General features: G+C 34.1%; 1 pseudogene; it reads right to left on the bottom strand.

Annotated features, from left to right (window-relative positions):
- Positions 1 to 3789: 3789 nt before the first annotated feature.
- Positions 3790 to 4277, bottom strand: LOC114079078 (large ribosomal subunit protein eL24-like; annotated as a pseudogene).
- Positions 4278 to 12937: the final 8660 nt, after the last annotated feature.

The following is a 12937-nucleotide window of genomic DNA, read 5'->3' as shown; positions in this document are numbered from 1 at the left end:
GGAAGGAGAATAGGGAGAAGGAGAAGGGTAAGAATGGGAGAAACTGGAGCCTGAAATGGAGTAAATTATATCCCATGCATGTATGATTATGTAAAAACAAACCCAACTATTATGTACAATAATACAAGCAAAAAGTATATATGTAGGGGCTGAAGTTGGGACTCAGTGGTAGAGCACTTGCCTAGCATGTGTGAGATACTGGGTTTTATTCTCAGTACCACATATAAATAAATGAATAAATAAAGATCCATCAAAAAAAGAAAAGAAAATGCTTACTTTACCTGAACACCTGAATACCTGAAATGTAAGTCTGCTGTCATTCATTAAATGAATTTAAATTGTCTTTGAAAAACATATTTTCTTTAAAGTTTTCAGTGAACAAAATCATTCTTTGGTATTTGGGTAAAAAAAATCAGTAAAAATTCATTTGAAAGTTTAAATATTTTTCAAGAAAAGACAAAATAACTTTAAATTATCATAAACTGCTTTTATTACAGAAAAGTCAGTAATGTAATAGAAAATAATTTGGTTTTTATTGCTGTTGTCATGTTTTGTTGTTGTTGTTGTTGTTCTGTTCCTAGTAAAACAATGTAATGCCTCTCACTATGCCCCAGATATGTATGGCTTGGTGTATAAGAATATAAATTTGTATAAACCCCAAACTAATATTTCATGTAAGTGTGTATACTCTTACAATATATTTTTTTCAGGTTTTTCAATTGAAAACAATTTAGAGTAATGGCACCCTATATAAATGGATATGCCTCCCATAGAGCTTTATTTTTCAAATGACTAGTTTCTGAGAAGTAAATATGGAGAGTGAACTGAGACATCTTCTCTAGAAAGAAATCAAGGAAGGGATGGAAAATGAGAAATAAGAAAAAAATAACCAATGAAATGAGGAAGGAAGAAAGTAGACAAGAGAGAAAGGAAGGAAGAAATTTGACTAATTTTTTTTTTCTCATTTGGGAATGGAGATAGGTTAAAGCACCTTCTACCTGAGGGAGCCAATTTTTCTTCCAATTTTCCCTTTCCATTGTAGTCTATCTTCTCATTCTCTCACCCTCATCATATTGAATATTTAGCAGATATACATTGTCATTATGAACCAATCTGTGCTTGAAGATAATTTCTTCAGCTATTGTACAGTCCAGCTTAGCCATGAGCAGGTAGTTTAAGAACTGCGAAAAAAAATCATTGATGCCAATCATGCAGGATTTTCTCTTCCCCATTCTAGAAACCAAAATGGGAACCTCTTTTCTGTTAACCTTGTCTGAGAAATGTAAGGGAAGGTCCTGCCTGGCCCTGATCATGTCCAACTCTACTAAATATTGTTGTGAGCATAATGGAACTTGATTTGGAAAGATATGACTCACAGACCATGTTATCTGTTTCTGGTAGGTTAGTGTTAGTAACTACCATAGCTCAGAATTGCAAGATATACATGGGAAGTGTCAAGTTTAAAAAAAAAAATGGAGAAAGATTATGGAGCTCTCAGTATCACCAAATGCCTATTATTTATCTGATCAATAGGACTGTGTTTCTCAGTAATATCACCCACAATTTATCTGCCCCTTAATGTGTATCAGCAAACCCCTTTACTTGGACTATCTTCATTTATTTCAACCAGATGTATGTTGGGTAAGAAAAAGAAAGTAATCTCATTTTATATGTAGCATATTTGAAGTGAGGTGGACTTAAAAAATATGTCAGATAATTTTCTCATGAATATGAGTTTAGTAAAATATGTTTAGAACATCTTTTCCTTAGTATTTAATGATTTACTATCTATGGAGCAGAATGATAAATAATTATTTTTATTGATGTATACGCATCTTTTTAATGTAAGGTACTAGTTTATTCACTAAGAGCTTATGTTCACTGTTCTCTAAAAAGATAATTACAATAGAAAAAAAATAGATTTTCTTGTTGGAAAAGATCAGCAACACTTGGCAGAAAATATACAAAAAAAGATAAATAAAAGAAAAAGAAAGAAAGAAAGAAAGAAAAGGTTGTTGGAAATTATTAATTCTCAGTACAAATTTTATTGTTGAGTGCCAGTTCTAGGGCCAGACATTTTTGAGGCTAGGAAAATCACCAAGCCTTTTTTGATTGTTTTAATGAACAGACTTTATTTTAAGGAGTGTTGTATATTTACAGAAAAATGAATCATACAGGACCATGTTCCCATATGCCTTTCCTATTCAGTGTTTCTACTATTTTTTGTATATTACTGAGAAATATTTGATGTAAGTACAAAATCAAAATATTTTGCCAATAGTGATGGTACTAAATAATTATTAATGGCAAGAAATATTTAGCTATATATTAAAAAGGCAATTTTACAGTTTTTAAAGCATTGAGAAAGAATTCAATTTTCACCATGATGGCATCTTACAGAGTAGATTCACCATGCCAGAAGTCCCTGTTCTTCACCTCTTTAACATCTACTCTGGCTGATTTCTTGGCAATGTTTACCATTTTTAATGTTTGACTTTTCCAGAATGTCATAAATTTGGAATCACACAAATATGGCATTTCAGACGATATATTCTTTCTTGCAATATGTATTAATGATGTCTCCATGTGTTTTCATGTTTGATAGTAAATTTCATTCTATTAAATTTTTTGAGTGACCCTCCAGTGTTTGGATGTATCAAAGTGTTTACATTAATAACAGGTAAATGGCTACAGAAATATCTCTTAGCTGCTTTCTTTTCTTGGCAATCATGAGTGAAGAAGCTGTGGACATTTGTATGTGGGTTTTGTGGACACTTGTATGTGGACATAGCTTTCAATTCCATTGAATTAACGCTGATAAATACAATTAGCAGGCCGTATTAAGTGTATATTGTGATTTTTAAGAAGCTACCAAACTGTCTTCCAGAGTTGCTGTCCAATTTTGTTATCTCAATAGCAATGTATGAGAGTTCCTCTTGTTCCGTATCTTTGCCAGCTCTTAATATTGTCAGGTATAAAGTTTTATAAATTTTTATAAGTGTGTTTAATTTGTAATTTCTTTTTTTTCTCGCCAAACATATTTATTATACCCAACAATTAGAATAATGCCTGAATTTAATATGCACCAGCAAGAAAATTAGAAATCCATTAACTTGCATAGTTGGGGATGAAGAAAATGTTGACATGCACCATAATTCTACCTTGAGAAAGCTTGTTTAAGACATGGCTTATGCATTGTTGTATCCTTGCAACTCAGCACAGGTGGGCAGATAATAAAGACATCTATAGAGTACAAGCCTGTTCACAAATTATAATATTTTTCTTCTCACACTTATTGATCATCAGGCTACTGAGCAATTTTATTTTATTTGGCACAGCTTCATCAAAAGTCCTAGCTCAACAAACTACTCTGGGAATAGGTAAAATATACTCTTATTCAGTGTCCCTGGTTTCAGAGATAGAATAATATAGCCAGAATAGAAAGGGGGATGCTATTTTCTTGGAGCAATAGATTAATATAGCTCTTAATTTTGGGCACTATCAAATCAGATAATAGCTAATGGTGGGAGAAGGGGGGGTCCCAATGTATAAGTCAAACCCAATAAAAACCAAATGTGCCTGTCATGGATAGAGAAATGACAGGGAAAGAGCATTTGAATAGTCAACTTGGATTAAATCTATGCAAGATTCCAGTACTTTCAGTCTGTGTAGTGTGTCCCAAACACATCGAAGCAAAGCTAGCATTCAATCATACATCTTTATTGCCTTATTTTAACATTTCTCCATTTAAAAGTGTTACATCTTTATTTTAAAATCTCATCTGCCAATTTAGCATTTTCCACCAACTCGGACAGCAGAAAACTTCTCAGGTTTCACAGTCTTTTTCTGAGATGTTGCCTTTGTGGGAGTCTTAGCAGCAGCCATTGCTGTCTTTTTAAATGCCTGCTTAGCCATTTTTTTTTTTTTTTTTTTTTGCTTCCTTGGCAGCCTAAGAGCTTGCTTTCATTGAGCCTTTTTAACTTCTGGTTTCTGATTCCTCTTGGCCATGATATCTGCAAGGGATTCACCAGTTATGGCCCTCTGAAATTTGGCTTCAAGTTGGGTTCTCTTCTTTTGAATTTCTTCTGACTGGCCTTTTTGTGCTTTTTCCTGTAGAGGACAGTACAGTTTATCTGCTGAGGATTCCTCTTGAATAGGAAAGCCAACTCACATTTTGCATTAAGAAATTGGAAAACCTTTCCTTTAGTCCTTGCATAGTGACTCCTGTATATGGGGTATATCTTGTACCCACTAAAACTGCACAGCTTGACCTTCATGGTGGTGGCTGATCTGTAATTTCTTAATGAGATATAATATTCAGCATCTTTTCCTATGCTTTCCAAATATATAGTTTGTTTTTCTGAGGAATATATTTATTTCTTTCATTCAAATTTAAAACAATTGTATTAAGGATAATACTGAAATACAATGAACTATACTGTAAGGGTCCGGCGAAGCATCGGAGAAAGAGACCACCAAGAGACCACTCATGCAATTGGCAGAAGGGGATTTATTGATCCAGCATGCTGGGGCTCCATGCCCACTCGAGAAGGGAAAGCAGCCCAGAGCCCAGAGCAGGGGTTGTGCAATGCTTAAGTACACTTTTTGGGGAGGCGGGACTTTACATACATCACAGTCTCCTTTAACAAATCATCATACACCATGGGAAAGTCAAACAACAATTCCTAGACTTGATTAGTACATTCATTGGCGGGAACAGGTCAGGCTGGAGTGATAGGTCATTCCTAAGGAGGGGGTTACATTCAAACTGATTGGTTTGGGTCTTGAATGCCTACGTGACAAGCTGCACAGGATCTTGGGCTATAAATCAACTAAATGGCCAGTAGGGTGTTGTCTTAACTGCCTCAGGAATTTAACCCATGCTTTGCAGTTTAGAAGCAGGTTTACAATGCCTGGTCCTTTACATTTTAACTCAGGCTTTGCAGCTTAGAAACTTTACAATGCCCGGTCTTTTACACTTTAACTTCAATTTCTTTTACCCTTACAATACATATATAATTCATACATTGTCATGTTTGCACATACCAATTTACCAGTGTAAAAATGACCACAATCAAGTTTTTAACATTGATAGTTTATGCAGATGGTTCTTGGTGCCCTGTTGTATTTCTATCTCTTGTTTCCTCCTCCAAGAGGATGGGGACAAAATTAAACAAAAACAAAACAAAACAAACAAACATAAAAACCATACTGACTTTGCATTGTGATACATGATACAGTAAATTGGAAATCACACAAATTAATTGTCAGAGCCTTAGTCTGCATAGATAGTGACCTTGGAACAATCAGTCATCTCTCAAACTTAGTTTACTCAACTGTAAGTGCTGAGAGCCATAGCCAAGTAAGAATGATGCATGGCATTTTTGGTTGAAAGGTGACCCTGCTCAGGGATTAGGGTGGCTCCAGGTTTAGAGTGGATCCTGCTGGATTAGGGTAGCTCCAGGTTTAGGGTGGATCCTGCTGGGAATAGGGCATATCCTGCTGCCTCAGGCGCCTGCTCCTTGAGTTCCCATGGGGTTCTCACGGAGTTCTGAGAGTATTGGTACACAGAGCCCAGTGGAGGGAGTGTATTTTCCCAGAATGTGCATGTAGAGTGCCAGTGAGAGTTCAGGAATAAAGAGTTGCTGTTGGAATCTACAAGGCTTTTGTGGTGGCTTGGTTATTTTGTGCCCAGCAACACTGCAGCATGTAAGATCAGAAGTCTTCCAATCAGGACTCATGATACTGGAAAGATAAGGACAAAGTGAATAATGAATCAAGAATACTACCTGACACAGAGAAGGCTCTTGATTTCTGGTATCCAGTTTTACCATCCATGCTTTAGTTTGGTGGTGCAAAGCACACGTGAGTGACTATAAATCCAAAGTTTCTTTCTTTTTATTTTATTTTATTTGTTCTTTTTAGATATGCATAATTATAGAATATATTTTGGCATATACATACATAGAATATAACACATTGTATTTAGGATTCTATTTTTGTGGCTCTACATAATGCAGTTACTCTGGTCATGTGTTCAAATACAAGGATAAGAAAGTTATGTTCAATTCCATAGCCCATTTCTGTCACCTCTAACTATAATTTTATAGACTTCAGTGTTTTAAAGATTTTTTTTTTCCTTATTGGTGTTATTGAGGTTGAATTCTCATAAAAGAGCCCATCAAAAATAAGTTAAGTAGTGACATTTATACTTTTGTGGTATAATTACCACAATTATTTTGATTTAAACATTTTAATTACTGAAAATAAATTATATAATCAGTTAATCAACCACTCACTTAAATGCCTCCAAGCCCCTGGCAACAAACACTCTCCTTTCTAACTCTATGATTTCCAAATTTTGAATATTTAATATAAATGTTGTTATAGCACAGGTGAAATTTCATGTCTGATTTTGTCTACTTTTCTTAATATTTTTGAGATTTGTTAACATGGTCACTTGTATCGGTATTTCATTTTTATTGCATAATAATATTCAAACATATATATGGATGCTATATAGAGATACATATTTGTTCATATAAATATATCGATATGTACTTGTGCTTATTCAGACAATAATACATATAAATACATAGACACATTTGTTTACATCCTTAATGGAAATTTGGATTTTCATATATCTTCTAGTGGAAATGGTGCTGTCATTGATATTCATGTTCAAGTGTTTTAATATCTGTTTTCAGTTCATTTGAAAATATAGCTAGAAATAAAATTGGTAGGTCATGTGGTAATTCTATGTTTAAAATTTTAGTAAACATCAAATTCTTTTCTATACTTACTATACTATTTTTTATATTCTGAACAGAAGTGTGTGTGGCTTCTAATTGGTTCACATGGTGCCCAACACGTCTATTTTTAAAACAATGTCGGCATTCTCTTGTTCATGAAGTACTCTTTCATGGTATTTGTTGTATTTCTGTTGTTCAGTTTGTTTTTGTAGTAATTTTGTATAGGGAAGTGAACCTCTAAGGTGGTCCAACAACGAGATCCATCTTCTACATGTTGTGTTCAAAGAGTCTCACTAAGTTACCCAAAGTTTCCACAAACTTGCAATACTACTGCAGACTCCTGAGTAGCTTTGATATGAGCATGTGCATATTAATAGACAAAAAAGAGAAAAGCATCAATATTCCTCTAATAGAATTTCACTGAAAGAAATATCAGGAACTTTAAGGCAGGAAGACAAAAAAAAAAATAGACCAAATATGAATGTCTAAGATACAAAGTACATAAAAATTTACATAAAAAGTACATAAAACTTTATGATATGCAAATGGTGTAAGATACAGTGAAAATTAATGCAAATGTTGAAAAAACTGATCCAGATACAGAAAAAAAATATCCACAAGCTATTTGTTATCTATTTAGATAAGATGGTTGTAATAGAAAATTTTAATTCTATTTTATTGATTTTTATAAGAGGGAAAATTTTCTGAAATAGATAATATTATTTTAATAAGAGTGACAAAGTTGCTTTTGATCAGTTTTGTCAGAAGCAGACTTTTTTTCTCCTTTTAATTTGCATAGATTTATTATTTAAGTGTCAGCATAGATCAGCACCAATGGACTGAGCATGCCATCATCATTGATACCAAGCCTTTGAAGACATCTCAAGATGAGATAACTTCCTCACACTACTCTTATTAACAGTAAGATGATGGAGTTCAAACAATGCTGAATGTCAAAACACATGATGGGCAGCAGAAGGGTGTGAGTGGCTCTTTTTTCTGGAGAACTTTATGGAGAAAATCTGGAGCTTTGAAAAAACACGATTATTGTTTACATCTATGAAAGATTATTATTATGTATCTGCTTGAAAGAACCATACAGTCTCAAAACTAGAGATCACTGAATGCCATCAGTGCAAAAAAAGAGGATCCTGTGCTTGTAGTTCATGGGCAGAAAGGAACAGTGGTCAGTGAGAAACAGAAGACCAGGCTGCATTTTATTTGGTCTGGCCACAGTATAAAAAAAAACCAAAAAAACAAAAAACAACGGATTGGTATAGGTGGAGATGGTGAGGATTAATAAGAGAACAATTAGCCACTGGATGGTATTTGTGGTTTTTAATTTGAAGCAGACCAACTAGGAGCCACTGAGGTAGATGGTGATGGCCTAAAGCACAGCCAGCATATGGGTGGTGCAGGTGGAGAGTCCCCTCATGACCTTGGCCAGGAAGACAAGCACTTTGCATTTGAACTGACATGAACTGTCCTACACTTTTCCAAAATCTGTAGATACCAAAAGTCCCATGTGTAAAGAGCATGAGGATGTTTGTTAGAGCCATGTGGGTGATTGGGAGGTCAGTAATCCTGGGTTTGTGTCCCACAAAACAGTGACAATGTAAAGGCAAAGCAGAAATGTGTCTGCTGAGAGTCCAATGCCAGCTTGAGAAGAGAAGGTATTTCTTATGGAAATACAACTGAAATATTTGTTCATCTTTATCTGCATTCTTAGAAGAAAAATAGGAGTATTTGATTTTAGCAAGATTTTTATTGACATGCTTTCAGTCAATCTATTTCCCTCTATATAAAGCAGGATTTTATTCTTGATCTTAATTTCACGTCAAGAGTTTCAATGGTCTACCACAAAGAAAGCCCTTGTTATAGCTCAAAAAAAAAAAAAAATGAAAGAAAGAAAAGGAAATAAAAAGTAAGTAAAAAATAAATTTTAACACAAACATATCTCATTCTTCAGAGTAATATTTTTGTTTACTTCTGTTTACCTCATGAAATTGCTCAGATCTTACCCTTGTCTTTGAGCCTTTATACATTATGTTTTCCTTTGTATCATAAGTTATATTATTTAATGGTCAGTATTTATTTTTTTTTTGATTTTTCAATCTTCCCTGCAGATTTCTTAAAATTAAAGATGGTGTCTTATTTTGCTTGTATCTAGAGTATCTGAAGTACTTTTGCTTACATAAAAATTATTTACCACAAACTGTGGATTTCATGTTTGGATAAGCAGAAATAGAAATATTGGGCTGGGGTTGTAGCTCAGTGGTTAAGTGCTTGCCTAGCAAGCATGAGGCACTGGGTTCAATCCTCAGAACCACATAAAAGTAAAATAAAGGTATTGTGTCCATCTACAAATAAAAATATTTTTAAAAACGATATAGGAATCTTCTAGGGAAATGATCCCATGCCCATTTCCAAAACTTTTTTTTTTTTTTTAATTTCAAGTGCTGAATTTTAAAAGTTTACAATATTTTTTGTTCATCCACATGACCTTCATTTAAATGAGATCCTATCAAATACAGAACCTATTAAATTCAACCTGTAACATTGCAGTTAGAATATCTATCACCAATGAAAAAAAGAACTGTCTCCTATAAACAAGTTTAAGAAAAATTTAAAAACCTGTGTTTGTATGATGCTGGAATATTTGTTATACGACGTTCCTTATATGACTTCTCTTACATCGCATTCATTGAGGCACTGAAACACCTGAGGTACTGTTTCTTCTTTACAAAATCTGCCCCATGTTTTCAAACTTAAAGTCACTCTTTTACCAATGGCTGTATTTAGATAGTTGCTAACCAGTGTGAAAAAACATCTCCACTCTTATGATCTAGTTACCATTTCCTTCTTTATCTAAATCAAAGAAATTCCTGAAGATTTTGGTTTATGTACCTTCATGAATAGGCAAATGTGACTTGATTGAAACTGCACTTGGAAAATATTTTTGTTAAAAAAAATAACTCAGAACACCATCAGTCAAGATTTTAATGGAAAATAGAAGAGAAAATATATATATATATATAATATATATATATATATATATATATATATATATATATATATATATATATTGCTAGGTTATTGTAAATTGCTCTTCTTCATTGCAGAAAATTTATTGAAATTATAATAAACCAATTTGTCATTTAAGTTTAAGAAGCACTTATATATTTAAAATAAGCAAGGGGCTGGGGTTGTCACTCAGTTGTACCATGTTTGCCTAGTACTTGTTAGGCTCTGGGTTCAATCCTTGGCACAACATTAAAAAAAAACTAATTAAAGATATTAAAAAATCAAATAAGCATTTTTAAAATTATTGGGTCTGTTATACATGACAGTAGGATGTATTTTGGTATAATTATACAAGAATGGAATATATCTTATTCTAATTGGCACCCCCACTTTTGTTAATTTACTTGATGATGTTATTCACTGTGGTAGATTCATATATGTACCTAGTAAAGTTATGTCCAGTTAATTATGTTTATTGACAATTCTCATAATCTTATGAAATATTTAAATGATTATACATCAGTAAAGAATAACTCTAAATCTCATAAAATATCTGGGAGAAGAAAATAATTCAGCCTCTCTGCTGGTTTCAGCCATGGCAATCACATAAAAGAAGAACAAAGAGGCTTGCAGACAGGTAGTCAGAGACTGCAAAAAGTGTGCACTCTTTCTTCCCATTGATGGTTTACAACCTGCTAGAGTAAATCCCAGAGAGTTAAAATCTAATGCTTTATGGCCAATGGATTCCAATTATTATGCATTCTTTGGAAATTTAAGTATATTCATGTAGTCATTGATACCTATTCAGGCTGTGTAATGGCCACAGCCTCCACAGGAGAAATCACAAAAGAGATCCATCTCCCATCTACTTAAATGTTTTGGAAATATGGATATTTCCATGTCTGTTAAAACTGACAATGGGCCAGTCTATACTAGCAAGACTTTTCAGGTGGTTTGCAAAGATTGGTATATACGCCACGTAACTTGGATCTCCTTTAACCTTCAGGCTCAAGGCATCATAGAAATAATGCACGAGAAATTAAAGACCATGCTACAAAATAGAGGAAGAAAACTATACAAATCCCCTCTTGATGCCTTGAACAAAACCTTGTTTGCTTTAATTTTTATTTCAATGTCAAAATCTTGTATAGAAACAGCAGCCCATTAACATTGGGTCCCCCTCTCAGTGACTTATGGTCTCATGGAAGGATCCTATAACTAATGCATGGGATGGTCCAGGGATCCTCCTAACCATGAGTTGAGGGTGTGTATTTGTTAACAGGAGCCTCACCCCATCTCGATGCTTGCCATAAAAGTCAATATCTGGACCCTCAAAACCATCAACAAAAAGATGAAGAAACTAACTCTGTAGAAAAACCCTGCAGGCAAAAATTCAACAATGCAAATGGACCCCACCTAAAGTAACCTGGGTAATATTAAATACCTTTACCAAGCCACCAGACTGGCCCCTTTGTCTGGTGGCAACCTCATTCCTGGACCTATGATGGTGAACATATTGTATGCACCTCTCACTGCTAACAGTTAGGCCTCACATCAGGTAAATTGAGCTTTGGTCACTAAGCACCACCTTTATCAGTGGCCAATTGTGAAGGAGATTTACATAAGTTTTTCTCTAATAATTCCAACCTTATTGATTCTGACTTATCAATTTAAGAGCTAACCATAACCTGAAATTCCAGCATATCCATATCTACTCTGCCCATTTGTTTCTCTATAGTAGATGTAATGAAATCTACAATCCAGACAGCTAAACCTTCTCTTTTGCTTTTGCCAATGAAACTAATGTAGATAACTATAATAAGTCATGTTGGGCTGACCTTAGAGTTTTAGATAATACTACCTATAGCCATATACTTCCCCTTGTCAAAGAACAGTAGATTAAAGAAATGGGGAGATGGAGGGAGGAGGGAAGTTCTGGAGAATAATATTTGTCAAATTATATTGTTACACTGTGTTCATGTAAGAATATATAACAACACATTCCACCATTATATACAAATATATGAACCAAACAACAAAAAAATAGAAAAAAAGGACCCTATTGCAATAAGAGAGTCATTTTCTGGTTTGCTCAGTTTTATAGATGAGGAAACCAAAGACAAGAAGGGGGGAATTGGATTATTGGGCACCATAGGTACCTATTGACAGATTCAAAATAAATTTGTAGAAACTGCATTTTGATAGAGATTAATAAAACATTATATGAGCCAGGCATGGTTGATCATGCTTGTAATCTAGCTGCTTGAGAGGTTTAGACAAGAGAATGTCAAGTTCAAAGCCAGTTTCAGCAAAAGTGAAGTGCTAAGCAACCCAATGAGACCCTCTCTCTAAACAAAATACAAAACAGGGATGGGGATGTGTCTCAGTGCTCGAGTGCTACTGAGTTCAATCTTCTGTACCAAAAAAATAAAAGGATTATCTGAGTCCTAGATTCCCTATGATGAAGCAGTATCTTCAATGTGGGCTTGGTCCTCATATTGTGAACCATGAGCTTATGTGACATGTGATTTTAGTACTCCTATTTCTTTCTTCTATTAGCAGGAACATAAACATCTCTGAGTAATACTATTGTATGCAGTGATATGCAGTGATTAGCTGGCATATTACAAAGGCTAGTGTGGTGCTTAGTATCAATGCACTGATTACTATCACTTGTTCATTTCCAAAGTGGAGCAGAGTATAGTAATTAGGACATTTGTACTAGACATAGATTACCTGGGATCCAATTCTATCTCTGTCATTAGTAGCTGTAAAACCTTGAGTAAATTATTTTACCAGTCTTGACCTCAAATATTTTGTTCATAAAATGATGATCATAATTCTACCACTTAATAATGATAATTGGAGGAAAATGAGAAATTACTCACCAAAAACAATGTCTGGCATATAAATAGTCAATAAGGATTAGCTGCTATGATAAACATCACTACAAGCAATCCAAAAATATAAGGAAAAAAAGACAGGAGTATATACAGACAACAAATAAAAAAAGGAAAATATGCTTAACTTTCTATGTCAAAGGATGTCAAGCTGCACGCTTCACACAATGTGGACCAAGGCCACAATAAAGACACTCCCTCTTCATGGGGAACCTAGGACTCAGATAATGCTTTTTTTTGTAAAGGAGATTGAACTCAGGA

Source organism: Marmota flaviventris, chromosome 13 (genome assembly GCF_047511675.1).
Source record: "Marmota flaviventris isolate mMarFla1 chromosome 13, mMarFla1.hap1, whole genome shotgun sequence".
Taxonomy (NCBI): domain Eukaryota; kingdom Metazoa; phylum Chordata; class Mammalia; order Rodentia; family Sciuridae; genus Marmota; species Marmota flaviventris.
Note: the sequence above shows the minus strand (reverse complement) of the source record. Positions and strands in the feature narration are given on the sequence as shown.